General features: G+C 39.8%; 1 long non-coding RNA gene across 1 annotated transcript in view; it reads left to right on the forward strand.

Annotated features, from left to right (window-relative positions):
• The window catches only part of LOC145511251 (uncharacterized), a 124,282-nt gene that overhangs the window by 75,348 nt on the left and 35,721 nt on the right, over window positions 1-13,213 (forward strand). Inside the window, exons 13-16 of the long non-coding RNA XR_014057695.1 lie at window positions 2,316-2,405; window positions 10,636-10,729; window positions 10,867-10,960; window positions 12,382-12,491. This is a non-coding gene — a long non-coding RNA (uncharacterized LOC145511251). The remainder of the gene's footprint in view (window positions 1-2,315; window positions 2,406-10,635; window positions 10,730-10,866; window positions 10,961-12,381; window positions 12,492-13,213) is intronic.

A 13,213-nucleotide genomic window follows, 5' to 3' on the forward strand; every position in this document is an offset into this window, starting at 1 on the left:
AGGCAGATTGAGATAAAACTAAATCTGGTGAATTGAAAGCTAAGGGGGGAATAACACCATCGAAGTTATAGAGCTGGGAATTGGGAGAAGTCTGTATTTACCAGTTTGGGAGAAGTCTGTATTTATCAGTTTTGATCGAAAAAAAAAAAGATATGTGTGCGCATATTAGTTCTTTACCCAAGGCTAGTCTCTCTCAGATATAGAACCACGAACACATCACTTCCCTTCATTAAGCCTCAGTCTGTGCTGAGCCGCTTCAGTTGTGTCCACCTCTTTGCGACCCTATGGACTGTAGCCTGCCAGACTCCTCTGTCTGTGGGATTCTCCTGGCAAGAATACTGGAGTGGGTTGCCATTTCCTTCCCCAGAACCTCAGTTTACACATGTATAAGCAGTTGAGACACTGAACTCTGTATTTAATGATTTGAATATATAAATCTTTTCTCGTCTACAAGTGAAGCTTCAAAATGTAATCCTCAGATACTTTTACATGCACTTCACTGGAAAATCCAGCTCATCTCTCTATATATCAGTAATGATTTTGACCACAAGTAACTTTTCCCTTTCATGCACTGGAGAAGGAAATGGCAACCCACTCCAGTATTCTTGCCTGGAGAATCCCAGGGACGGCGGAGCCTGATGGGCTGCCGTCTATGGAGTCGCACAGAGTTGGACACGACTGTAGCAGCAGCAGCAACAGAAACCATAAGAGTGACTTAAATAAATAAACGCTTATTTTTCTTGCATAATGTGAATTGTGGGGGCAGGTAGCTGTTGTCTCTAGTTCAATGGCTCAGTTATATATGTATGTATATACACACAGAGTTCAGAAGATGTTAATTCCGAAGGGAAGGTAGGACGACAGAATAGAGAGCAGCAGATCGGTAAGTACAAGTGATTGACTGTATCAGTTTGCCACAGCTGCTTCATCAAGTACCACAAATGAGGTGGCTTAAGAAATAGAAATCTATTGTCTCACAGTTCTAGAGGCAGGAAATCCAAAATCAATGTTAGTGCTTATGAGCACTGTGAGAAAAGGACTGTCCAGTCTTCTTCCCTTCTCTGCTGGATGGGTGTCTTCTATGTATATCTGATTCTGGGTCCAGATTTCCCCTTTTTAAATGGACCCTAGTCATTTTGGATTATAGCCCGCCCTAATGACCTCATCTTAGCCAATTATATCTGGAATGATCCTATTTACAAATAAGATCACATTCTGAGGAACTGAGGGTCAGGACTTCAACATATGAGTTGTAGGGGGACACAATTCAATGTGCAACACTGACATGTTATAATTCTCGCTTGGGGTGAAGAATTGTGAGTATTCATTATACTATTAAAATAATTGAAAGAGGATTATGCTTGAACTAACAGTTGTCATGAACCAACGACCATGATTAATCCAATTTTGTGGACCTGAGTTCACATAAAGAAAAAACAAGAAAGAAAACTAACTCAAACTGATTAGACACTCAGTCATCTCATTCATACTGATACATCCTGGTCTTCAGGCATGACTGGATCCAGAGCTTCAAACTCTGTTAGAGCCAGCCCCTGGATCCAGAGCTTCAAACTCTGTTAGAGCCAGCCCCTGGCCATCTCTGATCTCTGTTCTCTGCCTCAATTCTCAGGTACCATGTGGCTAGTCCCTCACAGTGCTCCTCCACAGGAGACAGTTTCACTCCCCAGGGTTACATCACTGAAGAACCAATCAGCGTTCTCAGCACTGCTGGTTGACTTCCATTCATTTTCCCAAAGTAGGAGCTTGTCCTCTGGATGGCAGAGAACAGGTAACATGCAGTGCTGCAGCTCATAGCCCTGTGCAGAGGTCCATGTGGCAAGCCATGGAGGCCTCCTGTCAACAGCTGGCAAGGAAATGGGACACCTTGTCCACAGTCATGTGAGTGAGCCCTCCTGGAACTGGGATTTCCAACCCCAGCAATCCTTTGTATGATGCGGCCCTAACTGTAGAGAATCAGCCTGAATTGTCAGCTAAGTTTTTCCTACATACCTGACACTCAAGAAACTGTGAGATGTTAAATGTTTGATGCTTTAAGCTGCTAAGTTTTAGGGTAATCTGTTATGCAGCAGTGGATCACTAATACAAATCCTAAAACTGAACAAGAGATCTGTACAGGAGTAAAACACACAAATTAGAGTTCCATTCTGGACTAGACATTGGTAAAGTCAGCTTAACCTTTGCTCTGGTTCAGCTGGAGGATTGTCTAAATTCAGCAAAGGTGGTCTTCCAATTGTGATACTCGGTAGTAAAGTATTTGTGCCTCATTCATCTCTCTACTGCTTGCTCTATCACAGGACTTGAACTGACAAAAGGACTTGATGAATTCTGGTTGAATGATCAACTGAAGAAATAATGAATGCTTCTGTTTCCTCACTTAGAAAAAGGTGAGGTCTCATTGCTGTTTCATATCCTTCTTCATGATTTGGTCAAAGAAAGTTAAAGGATATAAAACAAAGAGGATTAGAGCTTTTTGACCTAGAACACAAGAATTCTGAGATGCCTTCATCTTCAGGAAGACATGGAATGGTGGATTATCAGCATCATTATGCTTCAATAATAGCACTTTGTTAAAATGAAATCATGTAATATCATATCATGCAACCATGTGAAATATTGCAGAACTGTATTTTTTCACTTGGAGAGATGCTTATGATATTGTGATTACAATGGAGCATAACACATTAAGTAAGGTCTTGATATTTGTTGAATAAGTGGGTGAACAAAGGTTCAAAAGAGCATGTTCTGTTTTTAATATAAAATATTAACATAATATTATGTTAACATAATATTAACATATATGAGATGGTGAAAAACATATTTGGTATAATATTTCTGATTTGAATACTCTATTTCAGGAATCTATTGGAGTGGTGGGTAGTGTAAGGGTTGGAGGTGAGGTCTCTAACGGTATGCTGAGTGAAAATTTATGATCAGTAAGTTGTTATCTAAAGAGACTAGTTAAATGGACTTTTTGTTTGTTTGTTTGCCTGAGCCATGAGATAACAGGCATAAGCAAACTTCAGAAAGAGCTAAATCATTTCATGAAACTGAGTTGGCTTTGTATGTAAATAGGTAAAATATATTTAAGTTATTTTGATGTTCCCCTCTGTGAGGGCTTGTATATAAGGAAAACCCCTGGATCAGGAGTTGAACCCTTGCACTATTGACCACCCATGGTCACTAATTAATGGAGGGACTTTAGCTAAGATTTATCTTCTCACTGGGCCCTCATTTCCTCCTTTGTAGAATAAGAGCACATAATTTTTAAGATTCTCAAATACACTGTTCAAAGTGCATATTGATATTGTGGAAAAGACCAACAGAATGACTGGTTAGCATAAAATATACTGGATATAATTTTTAAAGTTGTTATTATACTTCACTTCAAATTTTAGAACATTTTGGAGGTTTTTGGTGAATTATCTCTGTAAAAAAATTTTTTGGCAAAGATAATAAACTGTCATCTGGAGTCTCCAATTCAAGCTATTTTCCATTTTAGAAGGAGACTATAAAGTTGCTTGTATACTTTTTGAGAAAGAAGAAGTTTCTTTTATTTCTATCATCACTCTTAAGTGAGAAAAATGCCAGCATTTTTAGGATTGTCATAGCTTCCTGATATGTCCTAGAATAAGAGGGGAAGATAACAAAGAAAGAAACTTAGCACTTATCTCGCTCTCTTCTCCAAAGTAGTGCTTTCCACATTAAGAAGAGGTGAGTCTTAGAAAATATAAGTAAATGCTACTTTCTAAAATGCACAAAAAAAGAGAGATTTCTCTAGTGGTTCAGTGGTTAAGAGCCTGCCTGCCAATGCAGAGGACATGGGTTCGATCCCTGGTCTGGGAGGATCCCACATGCTGAGGCGCAATTATGCCCACACACTGCGACAATTGAGCCTATGTGCTGCAACCACTGAAGCCCTCGTGCCTAGAGCCCAAACTCTGCAACAAGGGAAGTCACCACAGTGAGAAGCCTACACTGCATCAAAGAGTAGACCCTGGTCACAGTAAGTAGAGGCAACCCATGCGAAGCAACAAACACCCAGTACAGCCGAAAAATAAAATAAAATAGATAAAATGCACGCACTCCATTTAATAATTTTTGCATTTTTCTAGACGAGTCTTATTTCTAAATCCTACAAGGAACCCATCATATTTTATTTTTTGAACTGGCATCTCTGTTTTAACTAACACCTTTACAACACCTGTTGACGTCCCACCATTTCTTGATCTGAATATTTTTGTTTCTGGCAAATCACAAGAAGTCAAATGGAATTACAAAAAGAAAGATTTAAAATGGTTAAAAATACTAAAAGAATTCAATGCTGACCTTTAAGGTAATTTTGGAAGTTTCACAAATATTTTTTCTGATGGCATCATCCTTGAACAGGGACTTGACTTGTTTTGTTCACTGCTTGAGTGGAAATCCAACAAATACAAATGAATGAATGATGAACCTAGAGATTTTCATACTAAAATGAAGTCATTCAGATACAGAAAGACAAATATCATGCAATATCACTTACATGTGTAATCGAAAAAGATGATACAAATGAACTTATTTATAAAACAGAAACATACTAACAGACATAGAAAATAAATTTATGGTTATCAAAGGGGAAAGAGGGGGGATTAATTAGGGGTTTGGGATTAGCAGATACAAACTACTAAACATAAAATAAACAGCAAAGTCCTACTGTATAGCACATGGACCTATAGTCAATATCTTTTAATAACCTATCATGGAAAATAATTTGAAAAAGAAAATATATATGTTGCACACATACATATGTGATTGAATCACTTTTTTGTACACTTGAAACTAACACATTATATACCAACTATACTTCAATAAAAATTAAAAAAAAAACCCCAAATGAATGAATAAATAAATGGCAACTTTGATAAAGACAATGTTAGTTTAGATTTAGAAGGTAGTATATGGCTCCTCTGTCCATAGTATTTCCCAGACAAGAATACTGGAGTGGGCTGCCATTTCCTTTTCCAGGGGATCTTCCCAACCCAAGAATCGAACCTGCTTCTCCTGCATTGCAAGTGGATTCTTTACCACTGAGCCAACTGGGAAGCCCATTATATACTCTATGTACTATATTTTGGGGTTCATTCTAAATATGTCATTTTATATAGTCAGACATTATTTATATATCATTTATGAATATTATATATTGTATGTGTTTATAATATATAAAAATACATGTATATATGTTATAAAGCTATTTTCATATGTTAAAACTCAGTTCCTTTTAGCATACCCTCACACATTACTATACTGTACATCTTCAGCAATCCCTCAGGTGGTCTTGGCCTCATCTGTTTCAGGTTCCAGATATCTCTAAGGTGACCAGCTCTGTGGGTTCCAACGAACTCCACAAAGGTGTCACCCGAGAGCCTCTTGGCTCCAGCACCAGGGCTTCTCCACTAATGTCCAGATGTGGACCCTGCAGTCTTGTGCTTGGCACCAGGTGGGCACATCTGGAACTGTGGAGGACTTATACCCCATGGGGTGAGTTTTGGTCAATGGGAAGTGGTGAATGCTTTTCCTCTTCTCTCCCCTCCAAGAGGGAAGATGCTGAGACAGAGTTTATCTAGCCTCTTCAGGGATGACCTGGTGAGACTGAGTCCACTCAGGTGGGCAGCTCAACAGTGGCTCCTACTGGCCCTCCTACTGCCCTACACCCTCTCCTTGCCCCTCACTCAAGCTTCCCTGAAGTGCCCTTCTTAGCAGTTGTCTGCACAAGCCTTTGCTTGGGCTCTGCTTTCTGGAAAACCCAGGCTAAGGCAATTTCTAACATTACATTTAGGAGGCAGGTTCTATATCCAGTTTTTCTTCTCCACTTCCATATGTCCACAGCTCAGCCACCCACTCTAGTTTTTCCTTTAAGGAATCAAATGTTCTAGATAAAATAAAACAATCAACCTGGGCAGGGTGATATTCTGAGATGTTGATTTCTATTCTTCTTCCCCTATTCTCAACCCAACCTGCATATGGAATTTTCTACCAAGAGCAGAAGACTTTTGCAAGACTTTGTCCTTTCCTGTCATTTATTTATTTATTTAAGTAAAACGTGTTGGGGAGATACTAAATGCTCTTAGAGCAGCTAGAGGAGAGAAGCAGTCTTTGAGGATAATTGGAAGGAGAAAGGTCAAACTTTGCTGAGGTCAGAGGTCAGACTGAGTCAGAAGGAGCAGTAAGAGTTACATGGGAGGAATCCAGGACTCATGTCCTCTTTGTGGCCAATCCCAGAGCAAGCTACAAGGCCTCTGAGGAGGCAGCCATATGTACTGCGAAAGGCTAGAACCCAGGCACTGGGGTTCCAGCCCTTGGCAAAGGCTCTAAGGCATCACATATGTGTGGCAGCTGAGATCAAGAGTTTCAGCAGGATGTAGGCTGGGAAAGGAGGCATTCGAGTGGTACTCAGCATGGACCGATTCTGATATCTTGGCCTTTTGTGAGTCCGTAAGACCTCGGCCTAATCCTGAGATGAATTCCAATAATGACTGGACTTAACTTCTTGCCACGCTATGTGGGTTTAAGAAAATAAAGAAATGGATATTCATCATAAGTCCTCTTTCTGCAAACTGGAAATCATACCTGCAAGAAGTTCTTTTTTCCCCTATAGTTGATTAATTTTTCCATAGACTAGATGTCCCAGATATATACAAAGGTCTTGGTCCAACTTTCTCTTCGAGCTTTACCTGAAAAGGTGGGGGTGTTTGGTGAAGTGTTACCCAGCTCATCACCACAGCCTCAAAGAAAGCTACTTGAGCTGTTGAACTGTTTACATTCTGATTACAAGGATTAAAGGTCAGCCTCAGAAAGTAAAGGTGCAAAAAGGATTAGCCAAGGCGAGGAGTGACAGCCAGAGAGGCAATAAGCATTGTTGGAGTTGATGTGTTACTGCCTCCCTGAATGCTGCAGGTGAGTCTTTGGGGGCTCACTTGTTGAAGGTCATGGCGGGCAGAAGAACTGGCATTTGGATGATTTTGTTTGTAATGAATTATTTCTCAGAGAATGGCTTTATGCCACTACTTTCTATTATTTTGATGAACAAAAGCCTGAGCTGATGAAGGGCAGTGTGCACTGCATAGCGTGTGCACGTGTGCATGCATTCTGGCTCGTCATAAACAAAAGCCAGTTATTTCTCAAAGGACATGGGGTATGCTAAGTGCACTGCTGAAATAGGCTTATATTGGTATTTCTAAAGATAGGGGGTCCCATGAAGAAACAATGGAACTAGATTTGCTGGCGTTTATGGCTCTAGTTGTTTATCAGGGAACCTAAGAAATTATATTGTTGTAGCTTGTATTACAATTCTAAATGATGAAGGCAACTGACAAATCAACTTGGATACCCACCCCTTTCATTTGGCAGGGGTGACTGTTTTTTGACAAAAAGCTTACTACTCTTAGAACTGATGCTAGCAAGGAAAAGTTGACCATCAACTCTGGAGGGGGCCAAGGATAAGTTAATCAATATCCTTGGGGCCCTGTGTCAGGACTGTACATTATTTCACTTCAATTTCAGTACAGCTCAGTAAGAGGGGACATATTCAATCCTCTATGGGTAAAGAAACTATGGCTACAAAACTATACAACTAACAGGTCAGGATTGTATCAGTCAGCTATTTCTGCATAACAAGCAAGTATAAAATCACAGTGGCTTACAACAATAAGCATATCGCTTACTTGCCTATGAGGAGGCTAGGGTGGCTTTGCCACATGCATCTCATTCTGACTCCTGGGCTTGCAGTTCATGGTGCATGCATGCTAAGTTGCTTTAGTCATGTCAGGATGTGCAACCCTATGGACCATAACCCACCAGGCTCCTCTGTCCATGGGATTCTCCAGGCAAGAATATGGAGTGGGTTGCCATGCCCTCCTCCAGGAGGTTCATGGTACCCAAAGTATTTCTTCTCATGCCAATGGCAGAGCAATTCCAACCACACAAGCACATTTCAAGCCTCTGCATATATCACAACCACTAAAACTCACTGGAAAAAGCAAGGCACAAGGCGAAGCCCAAGAGAGTAAAGGACAGGACATATATCTCACCACAGGGCCGTGGTAAAGGGGTGGATATATAACACTAATACAGGCAAGTGAAGAATTAGAACCAATAATTCAATTACCATAGTGAATATCAGAGACTGTATTCCAACATTGGTATATCCCATTCTGAAGCCCAAGTTCTTTTATCCATGCTGGGTATGGTGGAAGATGCATTTCTATCCAAATGCAGGTTCTCATGGTACACAGTGAGAATGAGGCAGGCAGCTATGCATCACGATGCCATTTGTGTGATGCCCCAGGGCTCCATCTTTAAAATTGTCCTCTTCTCTCCTCTCCTCTCTACACTCATTCTTTTGGTGATCGTGTCTAGTCCCATGGTTTTAAAGATCATCTGTGTGCTGATGGCTCTCATCATTCTTATTTCTAGTCTGGGACTTTTCCCCAGCATATCATATATATTCAACATCTCCATTTGGATGTCCAACAGGCATCTCTAAACTTAACATGGCCAACACTGAACTAACCATCTTACCCTAAAGTTGTTGCCCTCACTGAGATTCTTTTGCCCATCTCAGTAAATGGAGACCCTATTATTTTAGTTGTTAAGACTCAAATCCTTGATTCCTCTCATAACCTATATCACATCCAGCTCTCCCTTCAACATATTTCCAGAATCTAACCACTTCTCAACATCTCTATTGCTATTGCTTTGGCCCAAGTCCCCACTATTTGGCATTTGGAATACGTTAATAGCTTCTTAACTGGCTTCCTGCACCTTCCCTTTCCCCATATATTAATACTTATTTCCAACAATAATCACAGTGATCCTTTAAAAGGTAAGTCATATCTTCTTACCCTTAATACTCAAAATCTTCATGGCCTCACAACTCATGGACAGTATAGGACAAAGTCATTACAATGACCTATGACCTGCCTCTCCTCTCATTTCTCTCTGACCTCATTTCCCACTGGGATCTAACTCTCTACTCTTTCCCAGAAACATTAGCTTTCTGGTTATTTTCTCACATTCAGGCTTGCTGTCATTCCAGGGCCTTTGTACTTGTTACTCTCTCTACCTGCATAGCTTTTTCTCCAATATCTAAATGGCTTTGCTCACATGTCACTTTCTTTGTGAGACCTTACCTGACTACTCTATTTACTACTAAAATACGTCATCCTCCCCCAAATCTTGGCACTCCCTATTTTCCATCTCTGCTTTACTTTTTCCATAGTATTTATGACACTCTGCCCCACTTTTTACTTTTCTAATTGTCTCTCTCTAGAATGAAAGCTCAAAGAAAATACGGTGTTTTTGTCTGTTTTATGTACTGATGAATGCTCTATACTTTGAATAATCCCTGACATGTAGTAGATGCTCTACTCATTGAATGGAAAATTGAATGTGATTGGTAGTGGTACTGGTGCTCACTCCACCAGCAGTTGAGCAGTGGAGGTTGTAATTAGATGGGCTTCAGGGCAGAGGGACACTTTCAGAGTTTAGGGAGTTGAAGCATGCATGCCTTGTGCTACAGGTGAAAGGAAAATGTAGCAGACACTGCAGATCATGGTTTAAATTCCTATCTAAGACCAGGGCTCTCATTGTTTCAGCTGCTTGGAGAGCTAGATGCTGAGGACTCACAACTGAATCCTTTCATAGGAATTGCCCTTATCCAAAGGGGATGAATCACCCAAGGTGACACTTCCTCCTTGGAGGCAGCTGGCTTTTGATAATTAGGTACAAAGATCTAGTCCTTCTGCCTTTAGTAGGGAAAATGCTGAAGGATTGTTTCAGCTTCAGAACTTCTTATGGGATCCATATTACATTACATTTCGATGTCTCCCACTGGAAAGCCCTACTACAGCTACTCCCAGTAAACCTCCTGCTTGAAAATCTTCACCTCAGAATATGTTTACAAGGAACCCAACTCAAGACAAGTCATGATTCCCTTATGTTTTTAAGTTATGCACTCAAACAATATTCATGAAATATTTACTACTTTCTGACACTGAGATAGGCTCTGAGGGATCAGTGATGAATATGGTAGAACTAGTCCACTTTCTCATGGTGCTTATTGTCTGGTAGGTGAGTAACTTGGGAAAAGGCAATTACAGCCCAATGCAATAAAGACATGAATGGGGTGAGCTCAGGATATAGAAGTTACCCACTTCTACAAATGATTAAGAAGGACTGAAGCAGAGAATATGCTGGAAATGATGAGTGACACAATATGTGGCTAGAGAGATAGGAGGTTCATTTTTCTACTAAAAAATGAACTTCTGAGTCATGTTAAAGCATTTGGACATAACCAGAGGACAAGGGGAAATCTCAAAAGCAGTAAGACATTTTAAATGAGATATGATCATATTATTTTCTAGAAATTGTTCTGGTGCTAGTGATGGAGACAAGATCAGAGAGACCAACTGATAATATAAAATTCTTAAGGGTTCTTAGATATCCTTCCCAGGCTATCAGTCAGATGGTTCATTCCTTCACAAACATAGTTCTTAGTCTTCTCTTTTAGTGCATTTTTTTTTCCTTCAGGTCTGGACTTAAGTCCATTTTGATCTAATTTCATTTTCCTTTAAGATGATATCACTGGAGAAATATGTTTAGAAAATATGAAAAGAAAAAGAACAAGAGGACTCCAAGTATATCTTAAGAACAGAAATAGGAGTAAGCAGTAAGTATACTATGTGATTGGTTTTAGTTAATCCCCCAGAAGATCCTGAATCTTAATCCACATTTTATGGACCAATCACTTAATACAATTTACTGTAGTGATTTGGGGTATGTTCTGTCATTCCTATTTAATTCTAGGTTCTTTGAGAGCAGGACTTCTGTCATATATCTCTCACTTCACTGTGCACTGTGCAAAATCAAGACTTTACTAGATGTTCAGTTGATCAAATGAGTGAGTATATTTATTTGGTGGAAATCGAGGGAGGTTCTTTGAAGACAAAATGGAACAGAGTAAAGCCAGGTGATTAAACAACAGCTAGTGGCTCTCCTAGCACTGGCTGGTTTTCTGTTCACAATTCACCTGGAACTTCTGTGAGGAGGACAAAATATTAAATGCTGCATATTGTTTACAGCTTTCTCCTTTCTGCCATCCACCATGGGTGGGGATTTTTTGGGGAGGAAGGGAGAAAAAATATTTGGAAGGAGGTAAGCTGCAACAGTAACAACTAGGACTTTGAGGAGAAAGATAGGTGAAGATATTTAGGATCTTTTCAAGCCATAAAATTTAATATACTTCTTTGGTGCTTTTGATGGATTTCAGTAAATATTTAAAATACTCTTCAGTGCTTATTTGAATGTCAGTTTTTGTAGGATACCATGTTGAGATGGGCATTAAGAAGGTTCAGTTTAAATTATGTGTTATGCCAAGAAACAGAAGGTTCTCTGAAGCTCTTAGGAAAGCCCTCTTTAATGCAAAGAAGGGAACACAGCTCTTATTTCTTGGGATTATTAAGGTACAACAGATGGCATTGAAGCTCATCTCTCAAATCCTTTGAAGACACACCAGATCTGATCACCCAAACTTCCAGTGAACCTGAATTGTATTCTTTTGGAATGTTTCTCTCTTCCTAGTAAGGAACCTTTCACCTCTGTCTACTTTTCTCATCCTTTGATAAATTCAGCTCCATGTAGGTTCTAGGAGATATTGCTGTCAGCATATGAGGAGATTCTGCCCAATATGTTGGAGCATTGACTCATTCAGGCCACTTATTTGCTTCAGATTTTTTTAATCTGAACTCTCACAATAAAGTTCTTTCTTGTCCCTAGATTCTTTCTATGCCCTGTTGCAGAGGGGAACTCTACCTTGCCTTTGTCATGGGATGTGTGTCTGAGATCCTGCCTTAGTAATCTGCCCAGGGACACACTTGGTTTTTACTTGATCCTCATCCAACTCTGGAGTCTGGTCTTGACCCTAGATTAGCACCTTGAATGCACAGTATCAACTGACCAATATCCTGAATGCCAATGTCTATTTCTAAAAGGCTGCCTGCTCCTGGACTGCCCAACACTGAAGTAGAGCATACAAGGACTTTGGAGAAAAGGAGTTGAACGTTCAAATTCAGGATCTACTGTTCTGTTCACTAACTCTATGACCTTGAACAAGATACTTAAACTTTTACAGCAATAAGTCCTTTATTAGAAAAAGTGGGAATATCAATACCACTTGGAAGAGTTGCGATGATAAAATGAATAATAAAGTCCTCGAGGACTCAATGATGATTATGCTGCTGCTGATCACACCCTCGTATCTGCTCCTTTGAACACAGGTGGACTTCAAATATTACTCGTAAACACTTGGATTATCTTTTCCAGGGCTTGATCCTTCCCTCCTTCCCAGGGCATCTGCATCACTGTAGCTCACCAGATCCTGCCAAGAATATTTTTACAATGACAGGTGGAGTTTGAGTTTATGGAAATCCTGGGTAAGTGTGCTTAGGCATATATATATACCTTGTGTCATGGCAGAAAGTGTAGACAACTTCATCACTACCTTATTGGCACATCTTAGTCCCTTTGGTCTGTATTTGCATTAGGTTCTTACCAGAGTGGTATCTCCAGGCTGCTTTCACAAACTGTAAAATGTTTACTGCACATCAACCAAACCAGGCACCAAGGGGATTACCAGGGTTAACAAGAAAAGAACTAACACTTACTCAGCCTTTGCTGTGCATCAGCCATCGTCTCATTTACACCCTTTATTTAATTTCATCTGTGGAAAACCTAGCAAGACAAATATATCCCCATTTCATAGATGAGTAATCAAGAGTTTCATCAGAATATGAGACTTCAGTACATATAAGTTAACTGAGATATCTGATCAAAAATGTACAACAGTAACTAAGCTTATCTCTGTTAATTATTTGGATCAGTTCTTTTTTTGTCAACATATATTTGCAGGAGGAAATATCCTAGTGGGATCTCAGAGCGCAAACTTTCCAATTCCTTTAAGCTAAAGATCAGAAACCACGCTCACAGAGGGCACGTGACCAGTTCATTGACATGGCAATAGAGCAGGAAAATTGAAACCCAAGCCTCCTGTTTTTAGATCAAGGATTTAAAGAAAAGAAGAAGAGAAAAAAGCCTATAATATTAAGACACCAAATTAAAGTAAAATCCTTTCCTTGTATTATATATTCATACTTTC

The sequence above is a fragment of the Giraffa tippelskirchi genome, chromosome 1 (genome assembly GCF_054371585.1).
Source record: "Giraffa tippelskirchi isolate mGirTip1 chromosome 1, T2T-mGirTip1v1.2.pri, whole genome shotgun sequence".
Lineage (NCBI taxonomy): Eukaryota > Metazoa > Chordata > Mammalia > Artiodactyla > Giraffidae > Giraffa > Giraffa tippelskirchi.